The sequence below is a fragment of the Equus przewalskii genome, chromosome 4 (assembly GCF_037783145.1).
Source record: "Equus przewalskii isolate Varuska chromosome 4, EquPr2, whole genome shotgun sequence".
Taxonomy (NCBI): Eukaryota; Metazoa; Chordata; class Mammalia; order Perissodactyla; family Equidae; genus Equus; species Equus przewalskii.
The window spans coordinates 40,113,466-40,126,398 of NC_091834.1; positions in this window are offsets into that span (position 1 = coordinate 40,113,466).

Genomic DNA, 12,933 nt, shown 5'->3' on the forward strand with positions numbered 1-12,933 from the left:
TGAACAGCAAAACTCTTGACAGTTAATGTTTTATATAGTAAATCCAGAATTGCCATTTCCTTGCTGTGTGATCCTGAATAGCCTCTCTGTGCCTCAGTGACTTCTCCTATGTAATGTAGATAATTATACTTGCCACCCACATAGCTCATAGAAGCCTCTTGATGGGAATAATGGGATACGGGTGGTGTAGCTATTTGAATTCTTTGGAAAAGAAAGATGCTATGTAAACACACAGCATCCTTATTATTCCAAGCGGTAGCATTTTGGGTAATTACTGTATAATACTGCACCTTTGTGTGTGTGTGGTTTGTTTCTTCATAGAAAAGTAAGCGCTAATGTTGAGTTTCTCTAATAACTTTGGAAGCAATTTTAATCCAGCAGACAAAACATAATAATCTTTAGAGTAAGTCAAATCCCTTTGTATTTGAGTAGATTTTGTTATTTACCAAGGTCTTAGGCAATTTTACCACAATTATGACAAGCAGTGCCCAGCAAGCCTAGCTCTCTCAGCGAGTATCTGAAAGACACTATTGCGGACAGGCCAGAAACTTCTATACAACAGACACTCTGTGTGTGTGTGTGTGTGTGTGTGTGTGTGTGTGTGTGTGTGTGTGTGTGTTGTATAAGCGCCTGAGCCTGGGGCTTGCCAGAAAGAGCTGGGAACGAGCTGAGACTGGCTAGCATACCTGAGGCAGCTGTTACACCGTGGCGCCTGGATTCTTCTCTCAGACTCCAGGCTGGCTCCACTCCTCCTCCTCCTTTTTGTAGTCTCTCTAACTCTATCTCTCACTGTCTTTCTTCCTCCCTCCTATGACTTGGTGGGAGATTCCCATGGCCTGAGACTGTGCCGTATTCCTGCTGCCAGACATTCCAGGACTGTCTGGCTGGTGGAAGAATCCACACTGGTCGGGGCATGAAGTCTCAGAGAAAAACGGCCCTCAGCACTCTTACCTGTTTCATCTTTCTTTTCATCCATTCATTCTCTCTCTTCCTCTCTTCCTTCCGTGTCTCTCTCCCTCTCTATGTCTCTCTGGTTCTCACCTTCATTTTTGTGCTGGAGATTAACTATGAATTGCACAGCAACCAGGGAAAATGGTAGTTCAAAGCAGATCTGCTCTTGGGTCCTGAAACTTGCTTTGGGCTATCTCAACAAGATGTTGTCTATCAGCTTTACCTGGGATTTGCTAAGGCATCCAGCAGTTCATTAATAAAAGAGGCAGCCTGTATTAAGGAGCCTGTTTTAATCCCTTCTCTCCCCCTAGAAATAGTGCTACTCAGAAAGCTTCCTCCAGGAGATGCCAAAGAGTGGTGAGGTTACACAATAAATATCTAAATAGCTGCAAGGATTTAAAAAAAATTATACAAGAAACCTCACTTTTCAGTTTAATCTGGCCTCTCATGGTTTGAGGTAGTTTTCCATAGGCTGCCCCTGGAATTGGACAGAACTAATGTAGCCAACCAGGATGAATTTTCCTAGAGAAAAATGCCAGTGTTAAACCAGCATGAGAAAGGCAAAGAACCCTACACCCCTGGAGGCCCAGGGCCCTTGACAAGGGTAATGGTGTGTATCACGACTAGAAAGGCCAATGATACTAATCCTAAGAGATGGTCGCTGGTTACATTTCATGGACTTGGGACTCACTGACAGAAAAGAGCAATTACTTATAGTCCTATTTTTAAAAAAATTTGACAAAGATCCCCATCGTGGTGGATTAGGTACATTTAATATCTCAATTAATAAACCTTCTATAGGAGTAACATGTCAACTTTGGTTCAAGAAATCCATACCAGTTGATAGTCATCCAGGAAATGTCTTTCATGCCCACATATTAAATTTAATCTTCTGCCCCTGTTTTATAAGACTTTGTATTCATCTGCTGAAGAAAAGATGCTTATTTTATCATTCCAACTTAACAGCTTGCTTAGCAAAACTGATAGGTAGGAGTTTAAAAGATATTCGTTGAATGCCTATTTTGTATATTTACAAAAGAGGTAGATTTAAGGGAGTTACCCAAAAGCAATATGTTTTTTGTCCCACCGTTATCCTATTGGTCTTCCTTTCATTCAGCGGATTTATCTGTCATGAAGAATTTAAGTTTCATATTTTCTTCCGTCAGTTGTGAAAAGGCCTGTCAGCTGGGGCTTACACTACAGTTTGCCAAGAGGCCTATAGCACACAATGACAATACAATCTTATATTTGTGCTCCAGTCTCCAGATAATCCCCCACTTTCCTTCTTGCAGCCCAGTTATGATCAGGCTTAAGTTGCATATTCCATTTTTAGCCAGATTTTGCTGATAAATGCTATCAGCAAGACTGAAATGAAATACAGCAGGTTTAGCTCTTATTACCAGTGTAGAACATGCCTTGGGAGTTGCGTGTGTGATACTGAGATAGTAGTTGTATAAAACCATTTAATTCACAGAAACTAAATAAGGGAATGTTAATGGTATTGGCTTTTATACGTTGGATGTTCCAAGGTCTTTCATTCATGCATCTGAAAATACAGATCTCTGACGACATTCTGGAAGATATGCCATAGATACTGGGCCATTTCCTGTATTGTTTCCGGTGGGGACATAATTTTGAGAGAAACTATGCAAAGGATTAACAGTATTTATTGATACCCTCAAACACAAGAAACTTTGTTTTTGTCATTTTTATTCTGAGCTCACAAAAGCCCCTGGTCTAAGAAAGATTTACATTTCCCACATCCATACATAAGCTACCACATTCTCGTTAAATGGAAACCATATAAATAGTTAGACGCCTGCAAGCCGTTCTTCTTACAACCTTCTGGGTCTGCAGCAAAATGCGAAGGACTGGTGTATTAGAAAAATGTATCATTGCCTCAGCCAAGGAGAGGGAAGGGTTAATCGTCATTCCTAGAACTCTGGAGTTGAACAAAAAGCTTGCAGCCTGACACCAAAATAACATCACAATGAGAAGTGAAATTGCTTCTAAAGCTAAATTGCTTCATTTGAAAATTGTAGTGATACTGAGAACAATTATGTCACTTAAACTTTCACAGTTTTGTTTTTATAAATCAGTTATAAAACTATCACGTAGTTTAAATGCAATTATTTAATAAGGGCATTTGTAATTGTCCAACATAATCAATTATGCTTCAATCGGTTTCTTCTCTGCGACTGTATTTTTGTTAGTGTCTGAGTCATTCTTATGGTAATACACACTTTTTAAAAAAGCCAAATAAAATCATTGTTTTCCAGAAAAGTTCTTTCCCCCCTCTGATTGCAAAGCATTTCCCCCACTGCAAACTGAGTCTCAGAATTTCTTTTTTCCCATTGTCTTAGAAACTAAACATCTACTCAAAGCATGAGAAGGAAAAATACACTGCTGAATAATAGGGGAAGTGAAAGTTGGTTCTTCAAGAGTCATGTTTTCCGAGTTGAGACAGGGGCCAGTGCTGGGGAGCAGGGAGTGGTGCATGTGGGTTACCCAGCGGGAGCCATTACAATGTTGGTACCACAAGTCACAGATTATGACTTTGATTTTCTAAGAAGGAGGAGAGATTAATCATGGGCTGAGTCTAGGCGCACTCGGGCCTCCCAGAGGCTATAGGATTTTAGTTGCTGTGTTGTGCAATTTGTGGGCTATTTGATCCACTTTGGACTGTCTAGAAAGCTATGTTTTCCTTCCAAATTTCAACTGAAGTCTCTGCTAATGCCTTATCCCTCTATTTTGCCTGGTTCATCCTGATCTCTGTACCCACTGGCTTGACCAAGAGGCTTCTCATGGAGTGAGGCTCTCAGCGTCTCTTTCCTCTCTCCCCATCCTTTTTCTCTCTTATAGACAGTTTCTCTCTTACCTTGACTCTTCTTCGATATTTTCTGTTTCTCTAGAGACTCTCACCACTTCGTGGAAGATATCAACCCTTTTTCTCTCTCTGCTGTGCATCCTTCCTAAGAACAGTGCTCTTCCTCAAGAGCATTTCCTCCTTTTAGGTCGCTCTTGGAGAGAATGTCTGAGTGCTGCCAGTGACTACTTCAGCCACCTGGATTCAGCAGAAACTGGAGCAGGGATTCCAACAAAGACTCCGTCATACTGGAGCCAGTGTATTTGTCCTTTTCAAACCCTAATGTGATAGTATCACTTCCCACCTTAAAACCAGTCCATGATGTTCCCTTATTTTAGGGTAAAAGCCAAAAAGTTCTGTGTGCTCTGGCCCACTTAGTTCTAGATTTTTTTTCACACCTTCTTTCCCTGCACTCTTTGTTCCAGACACACAGGCCTTCTCTCTAAAATGGCCACTTTCTCTTCCAGTCCAAAGCCTGTACACCTGCGGTTCCTTCTGCTTGTGATGTTCTTCCAGCCCCACCCAGCACAAACCCCAGATCCCTTACCAGGCTAGCTCTCACTCCCTCCTCTTTCCCCTTTCAGAACAAGCTTCACTACTCAAGAAAATCAACACAGATGCCCTGAACCAAGAACACGGTCTCAGTCTTCTATACTAATAAGATAATGGACTTTTTCTTCAAATTGCTTGTTATACTTGGGATGTTATATTTATTTGCAATATTATTTGATTATTATCTCATTCCAATGGCCCCTCCTCAAGAACAGGGACTTTATTTTTGCTTTACCTGATATCTCTGCACTCAGCAGATGCTCAGTTTATTTCTATTAAATGAATGAACTCTTTAGGGTTCATAGAAATTTTGCATCAAAAAATAAGGAAAACTGGGGTCGGCCTGGTGGCGTAGCGATTAAGTTTGCACACTCCGCTTTGGTGGCCCAGGGTTCGCCAGTTCGGATCCTGGGCACAGACCCATGCACCGCTTATCAAGCCATGCTGTGGTAGGCATCCCACATATAAAATAGAGGAAGATGGGCACAGATGTTAGCCCAGGGCCAGTCTTCCTCAGCAAAAATAGGAGGATTGGTGGTGGGTGTTAGCTCAGGGCTAATCTTCCTCAAAAAAATAAATAAATAAGGAAAGCAAAGTTCCTAAACCTAGGTCAAGCAGCAGTATTTGAGAGCACCCTCACATGTGTTCATGGAGAAATGTACACTGACAAATTGAAAACAGCCTAAGCATCAATGGAAGAACAGATAAGCAACTTGTGCTATGTTCATAAAACGTAATACTATGCAGCAGTTAAAATTAATGAATTAGTGCCATATGTGTCTACATTGCTAAGTCCTTAAAACACATACATAAAGAAAATGGGCATAATAAAAAGTATACGTTAGATTATTTGCCTAGAGTCCATGGAAGAGTATTCAGAAACAACAATAATGATAACACAAATAAATACTAAGACTGGGAATGAAATTTAGGAAATGTGGGAAGATGAGGCCTTCAGAGTCCTTTCCTTCTTTTTCATGTCATTCCCCAGCCAGATTACAGTAAGAGGAATGCCATCAAGCCACACTTTTTCTTTTCTTTTTTTGGCCACATCGTTACTGTTTACTTTCTGGGGTAGTCCTTAACTGCATTTGGGAACAAACATATCTCCAAAGGGTTAAAATTAGAGAATTATGATCATTTATAAATGGAAAAAGTAAAAGGAAATAAATTAGAGAATAATAACAATGTAGAAGAAAATCAATAATATACAAAAAATATTGAACTTTAATTCCTCCTTTGAAATATTCTGTGGGACCAAGTTTAAAAAGATAACAAGATATAGAAGATTTCAGAGGCCTATTAGAAAGTTGAAAATTAAGTGAAATAGGCAAGAATTCTCCAAGACTCAAGCCCTCAACTCTAGACTGGGAGACATTAGACACTGAAGTATCTAATGTGTAATGATCTTGTTCACAGTGTAAGCTGCCTCTTTGTGTGTGTGGAATTGTAAAGTTGTAGAAGCCATGCTTTCCCAAAATATTTCCCTTACTCACTTTGCTGCAATGCCTTAAAATCCACTTTTCTTCTTGATTTTTGAGTCAGTGCATTGAAGAACCCTCAAACTCACAGCATTTTAGAATGACAGAAAAGCCTTATTTTTGTAGTTTAGATAAGAAAACTGCTGCTTGGAGAGTTAAGGTAACTTTCCAAGGCCACCCAGCTGTCATACAGCAGACTGGGTGCCAGAACACATGACTCCTCATTCCTGGCCCACTATTCTTTCCAACATACTACATTGCAGTGTTGCATCTGGGGGCCATCATATTAAACCTATATCAGTTGTTAATGCTGTAGTTTGCATTAAACAAACGGAGACTGGCTAGGCAGTTATCCAGCTGGTACAAGGGAAAAAGACAAGGGTAAAATCAGATGAAGAGTGCTATATACATACAATGGAATATTATTCAGACTTTAAAAGAAATGAGATTCTGACACATGATACAACATGAATGGGCCTTGAAGACATTATGCTAAGTGGAATAAGCCAGATACAAAAGGACAATATTTTATGATTCCACATATATGAGGTACCTCAAGTAGTCAAATTCACAGAGACAGAAAGTACAATGGTGGTTGCCAGGGGTTGAAGAAGGGGGAATAGGCAGTTATTGTTTAATGACTATAGTCGTTAGAGTTTCAGTTTGGAAGATGAAAAACATGGAGTTTCAGTTTGGAAGATGAAAAAGTCCTGGAGATGGATGTTGGTGACAGTTGTTGCCTAACAATGTTAATGTTTTTAATGCCACTGAATTGTACACTTGAAAATAGTTAAAATGGTAGATTTTATGTTATGTATATTTTACCACAATTTTAAAAAATGAAAAAAAATCAGATGAAAAATCATGAATTATGTATTCCAGCCCAAGAAGGCAAGTGTGGTGGGAATTCTAGTTATCTAGAAAATCCAATGAAAGTACAGGTGCTTGAGGAGCGTAGGGAGTGGGAGGGGGGAAAAGGAGGAAAAGAGAAAGACCTATTATCTAGACCAGCACTATCCAATAGACCTTTCTGTCATGGTGGAAAGGTTCCATATCTGTATTCTCCAGTGTGGTGGCCATTAGCCACTAGCCACATTTGAGCACTTGAAATGTGATTAGTCCAATTAAGGAACTGAACTTTTAATTTAAATTGATATTTAATTAATTTACATTTAAACAGGTCTAGGCCTTCTGTTGTTGGTGATTTCACTTAAAAGTACTTGTATTTCTGCTTCTTCTAGCTCACTTTCTATAAATTCAAGCACCCTTCACTTATTTATTCAGTCACTGTTAGCAGATGTAGTACATCTCCTGTGTGCCAGACTCTTGCTAGGCGATAGAGATAAAAAGGAGTAAGAGGGATTCTTTACATTGCTGGGAGGAGCATAAATAAATGTAACCACTGCAACAAACAATGTGGCCATATGTCCTGAGGTGAAAGGGGTTCATATCCTGTGACCTAGTGCCGCTACACCCTAGAAAAACTCTCATATGTGCTCAAGGAGACATGGACATTAAAAATCATACAGGCCTAAAGATCAATGAAAGAACAGATAAATTGGGCTATGTTCATAAAACCTACTATACAGTAGTTAAAATTAATAGAGTGCCATATCTACCCATGTGGCTAACTCCTGAAACAAAATAGTGAGCAAAAAGAAAAATTCAGTTGCAGAAGGATTGACACAGGATGATATCATTTTTAAAGACCTTTTTTAAAAAAACTTGCAAAATTATTGTTTAGGGATACATATATATGTAGGAAACATAAAAACATAAGTAAGCATGAGAGACAGCATTCGTGGTGGTGTATATGTGTAGCAAGAGAGGATGGGAGAAGGTACACAGAGGTCTTCTTTCTATCTATTATGTTCTATTTATTAAAAAAGACCTGAAGCAAATATGGTAAAGCCAGAAGGTGGGTCCATTGGAGTTTGTTATATTATTAGCTATATTTTTGTGACTACTTAAAATACTTCATAATAAAAGAGACGTATAAGAAATGGTTCTGCTGTTAAGCACTCAGATTAAGGGGACATTGTAAGTACAAACAAAAAAAAATTGCCATAGTGTATAGAAAGTAATAATAGGGGCATGTGTGAGGTGGGAAAGCAAACATAGAGGAAGATAGAACTAACTCTGTTTCAAGGAGTCAAGGAAGACCTCACTAAGCAATTGCATTTGAGTTCATTCTCTGAGGGTATGTAGACATTTACTTAGGAGAAAAATAAAAAAGGATATTTATTCGAGACTGAAAGACAGCTTGTACAAAGGTCAAGGTGCAAAAGAATTTGGTCCTTTCAAAATCAGCAAGAAAATTTGGCCTCACTGGAGCCAGAACTGTCAGGTAGAGGTGGGGTGGGAAGGCTGGTAAAACTCTTTGGAATTGACTCAGGTCACGTTCTGCAATCCAAGCCAGGGAAGCAGTGTTGGGGGGTGGGTTTTGCTGGGGAGTGATAGAATGGAACAGGGTGAGATTTGAACCAGGAAGACCCGTTGGGAAGCTCTTGTAATTATTCAGGTGGTGAGAGCCTGGACTTCAGTAAGAGCAATGATGGCATGGAAGACAACGGTTGGGGGGATGTCACAGGTAGAATATACAAGACTTGGTGACTGGTTGAATGAGTGAAGGAATGAAATAGAGCAAAGAATCAAAAATGAAGTTCACACCTTGGGCAACTTTGGCTGATGGTGGCATTGACCTAGAAGGTAATATGGGAGAAGGAGAAAAATCAAGATTTCCCCAACTTGAGAGTGAAAAGAAGGAGAGGTGAGAAGAAGATGAGTTTGATTTCGAATGTGCTGAATTTGAAAAATCTCAAGATAGAGTGTCTAGAAGGGAGATATGGGAATGAGCAACACAGAGATAATAATTAGAATGGATGATACAAGGGACATATTATAAAATGAAAAAAGATTTCACCATAAAGCTAAGATGTTGGATCATCTTGCTTTAGGCATACTAAGCTATTCCTCCCAGAGACTGGTCACATATTGGCAGGAGAATCTGAAGACCTCTAATTCAACAGCAATAAAGAGAACTAAACAATGGGATCATGCTCCAGAGTTTGGCGTCTAGCCTTAGCAAACTCGTTTGTAATGAAGGCGCCAGCTTTGTAGTTAAACATACCTGCTTGCAATGCATTCAGTGCATTTAAACTTTCATTCCCCACTTACTAGGTGAAAACTTGGGCAAATTTCTCTGACCCTCATTTCCTCATCTGAAAATGGGGATGGTAATACCTTCCTACAGGATTGTGGTGAGGATAAAGTATAATAATGTTGTTTGGTAAAAGTAAATATATATACAAATACAGAATATACAGAATACTGTATTACTGTAACGGTGATAGATACCACTTTTACTTCTAGTATAAAAGTTAAAAGCAAAAATATTAAAAATATAACTAAAAAATGTTAAAAGATGCACAATATAAATAGATGTAAATTGTGACAACAAGAACAAAAAGTGGAGGTAGTTAAAGTATAGAGTTTTTGTATGCAATTGAGCTTAAGTTGTTTATCAGTTTAAAATAGACTTTTATAATTGTAAGATACTTTATGTAAGTCCAAGGTAACCACACACACAGAGAACCTGTAGAAGTTTCACAAGAGGAAAAGAGGAAAGAATCAAAGCATATCAATACAAAAAAATCAACAAAACACAAAGTAAGACAGCAAGAGTGGAGAAGACAGACAAAAGAACTCTAAGACTAGAAAATAACTAACAAAATGGCAATAATAAATTCTTCCCTATCAGTAATTACTTTAAGGGTAAATGGATTACACTCCCTAATCAGAATACATAGAGTGGCTGAATAGATAAAAAATCAAGACCTAACTACATGCTGTCTACAAGAAACTCACTTTAGATTTAAGAATACACATATGATAAAAGTGAAAGGATAGAAAAAGATATTCTGTGAAATGGTAAAGAAAAAAGAGCAGGAGTGGCTATTCTTATATCAGACAAAATAAACCTTAAGTCAAAAACTGTCACAAAAGACAAAGAAGGACATTATATAATGATAAAAGGGTCAATCCACCAGAAAGATATAACAAATTATAAATATATATATACACAACATCAGAGTACCTAAATATATAAAGAAACATTAGTAGAACTGAAGGGAGAAATAGACAGAAATACAGTAATAGTAGGAGACTTCGGTACCTCACTTTCGATAATGGATAGAACATCCAGAAAGAGGATAAATAAGAAAACAGAGAACTTGACAACACTATAGATCAAATGGACCTCACTGACATACATAGAACATTCTACCCAAGAGTAGTAGAATACACATTCTTCTCAAGCTCACACAGAAATTTCTCTAGGATAGATTACGTGTTAGGTCACAAAACAAGTCTTAACAAATTTAAGATTGAGATCACACAAATATCTTTTCTGACCACAATAGACTGAAACTAGAAAACAATAGCAGAAGGAAAACTGAAAAATTCACAAATATGTGGAAATTAACACACTCTTGAACAACAAATGGGTCAAGAAGAAATCAAAAAGAAAATTAGAAAATACCTTGAGACAAACGAAAACAAAAGACACAATATACCAAAATTTATGACATGGGGCAAAAGCAGTACTGAGGGAAGTTTATTGCCACAAAGACCCACATTAAAAAAAGAAGAAAGATCTTAAATAAACTACTCAATTTTACATCTCAAGGAGCTAGAGAAAGAAGAACACTAAGCCCAAAGATAGCAGAAAGAAGGAAATAATAAAGATTGGAAGAGAAATAAACAAAATAGAAAAACAGTGCGAAAAAAAAATCAATGAAACTAAGAGTTAGTGTTTTCAAAAGATAAACAAAATTGACAAACCCTTAGCTAGACTAAGAAAAAAAGAGAGAAGACTCAAGTAAATAAAATCAGAAATAAAAGAGAAGACATTACAACTGATACTATAGAAATAAAAAGGAGCATAAAAGACTATTCTGAGCAATTATACACCAACAAACTGGATAACCTAGAAGAAATGGATAAATCCTAGAAATGTACAACTACCAAGACTAAATCATGAAGAAGTGGAAAATAGGAACAGACCTATATCTAGTATGGAAATTGAATCTGTAATCAAAAACTTCCCAACAAAGAAAAGCCCAGAACCAGATGGCTTCACTGGTGAATTCTACCAAACATTTAAAGAAAAGTAATACTAATCCTTCTCAAACTCTTCCAAAATATTGAAGAGGAGAAATATTTCTAAACTCATTTTGTGAGACCAGCATTATCCTGATACCAAAGCCAGACAAAGACACCACAAGAAAAGAAAACTATAGGTCAATATCCCTGATGAATACAGATGCAAATATCCTCAATAAAATACTAGCAAATGAAATCCAACAGTACATTAAAAGGATAATATACCATGACCAACTTGGATTTATCCCTGGGAAACAAGGATAGTTCAACAAAGGAAAACCAATTAATGCGGTGCAGCTTATTAACAAAATAAACGATAAAAATCACATGATCATCTCAATAGATGCAGAAAAAGCAATTGACAAAATTTAACATTCTTTCATGATAAAAACTGTCAACAAACTAGAAATACAAGGAAAGTATCTTAAACATGTTAAAGGCCATATATATAAAGCCCACAGCTAGAATCATACTCAACGGTGAAAACTGAAAGCTTTTCCTCTAAGATTAGGAACAAGGCAAGGATGCCCACTCTCACCACTTCTATTTGACATAGTTCTGGAAGTCCTAGCCAGAACAATTAGGCAAGAAGAAGAAATAAAAGGCATCCTAATCAGAAAGGAATAAATAAAATTGTGCCTCTTTGTAGATGACGTGGTCTTTTTTTTTTTTTTTAAGATTGGCACCTGAGCTAACAACTGTTGCCAATCTTTTTTTTTTTCCTGCTTTTTCTCCCCAAATCCTCCCAGTACGTAGTTGTATATTTTAGTTGTGGGTCCTTCTAGTTGTGGCATGTGGGATGCCACTTCCACGTGGCCTGATCGGCCGTGCCATGTCTGTGCCCGGGATCTGAACCAGCGAAACCCTGGGCCGCTGAAGCGGAGCCTGTGAACTTAACCACTTGGCTGCAGGGCTGGCCCCTGACATGGTCTTATATAGAGAAAATCCTAAAGACTCCATGAAAAAGCTGTTACAACTGATAAACAGGTTCAGTAAAGTTGTAGGATACACAATCAACATACAAAAATCAGTTGTGTTTTGGGGGTGGCCCAGTGGCGCAGTGGTTAAGTACGCATGTTCTGCTTCTTGGCAGCCTGGGGATTGTGGGTTTGGATCCTGGGTGCAGACATGGCACCACTTGACAAAAGCCATGCTGTGGTAGGCGTCCCACGTATAAAGTAGAGGAAGATGGGCATGGATGTTAGCTCAGGGCCAGTCTTCCTCAGCAAAAAGAGGAGGATTGGCAGTAGTTAGCTCAGGGCTAATCTTCCTCAAAAAAAAAAGTCAGTTGTGTTTCTATACACTAACAACGAACTATCTGAAAACGAAATTAGGAAAACAATTCCACTTACAGTAGCACCAAAATCAAAATACTTAGGAATAGACTTAACTAAGGAGGTAAAAGATTTATATCCTGAAAACTACAAAACATTGATGAAAAAATGAAAAAGACACAATGGAAAGACATTCTGTGTTCATTGATTGGAAGACTTAATATTGTTAAAATGTCCATAATACCTAAATGATCTGCAGATTCAATACAATTCCTATCAAAATCCCAATGGTGTTTTTAAATATAGAATAAATAATAGATAGAAAAGCAATTTTTAAATTCATATGGAGCCACAAAAGACCCCAAATAGCCCAAACAATCTCGAGAAAGGACAAAGCTGGAGGCATTGCACTTCCTGTTTCAAATATGTTACAAAGCTGCAGTAATCAAAATAGTATGGTACTGGCGTAAAGACATACACATAGACCAATAGAACAAAACAGTCCAGAAATAAATCCACGCGTGTAGGATCAAATGATCTTTGAAAAGGGTGCCAAGAATACACAATGAGGAAAGGATAATCTTTTCAACAAATGATGCAGGGAAAACAATATCCACATGCAAAGGAATAAAATTGGACCCTTATC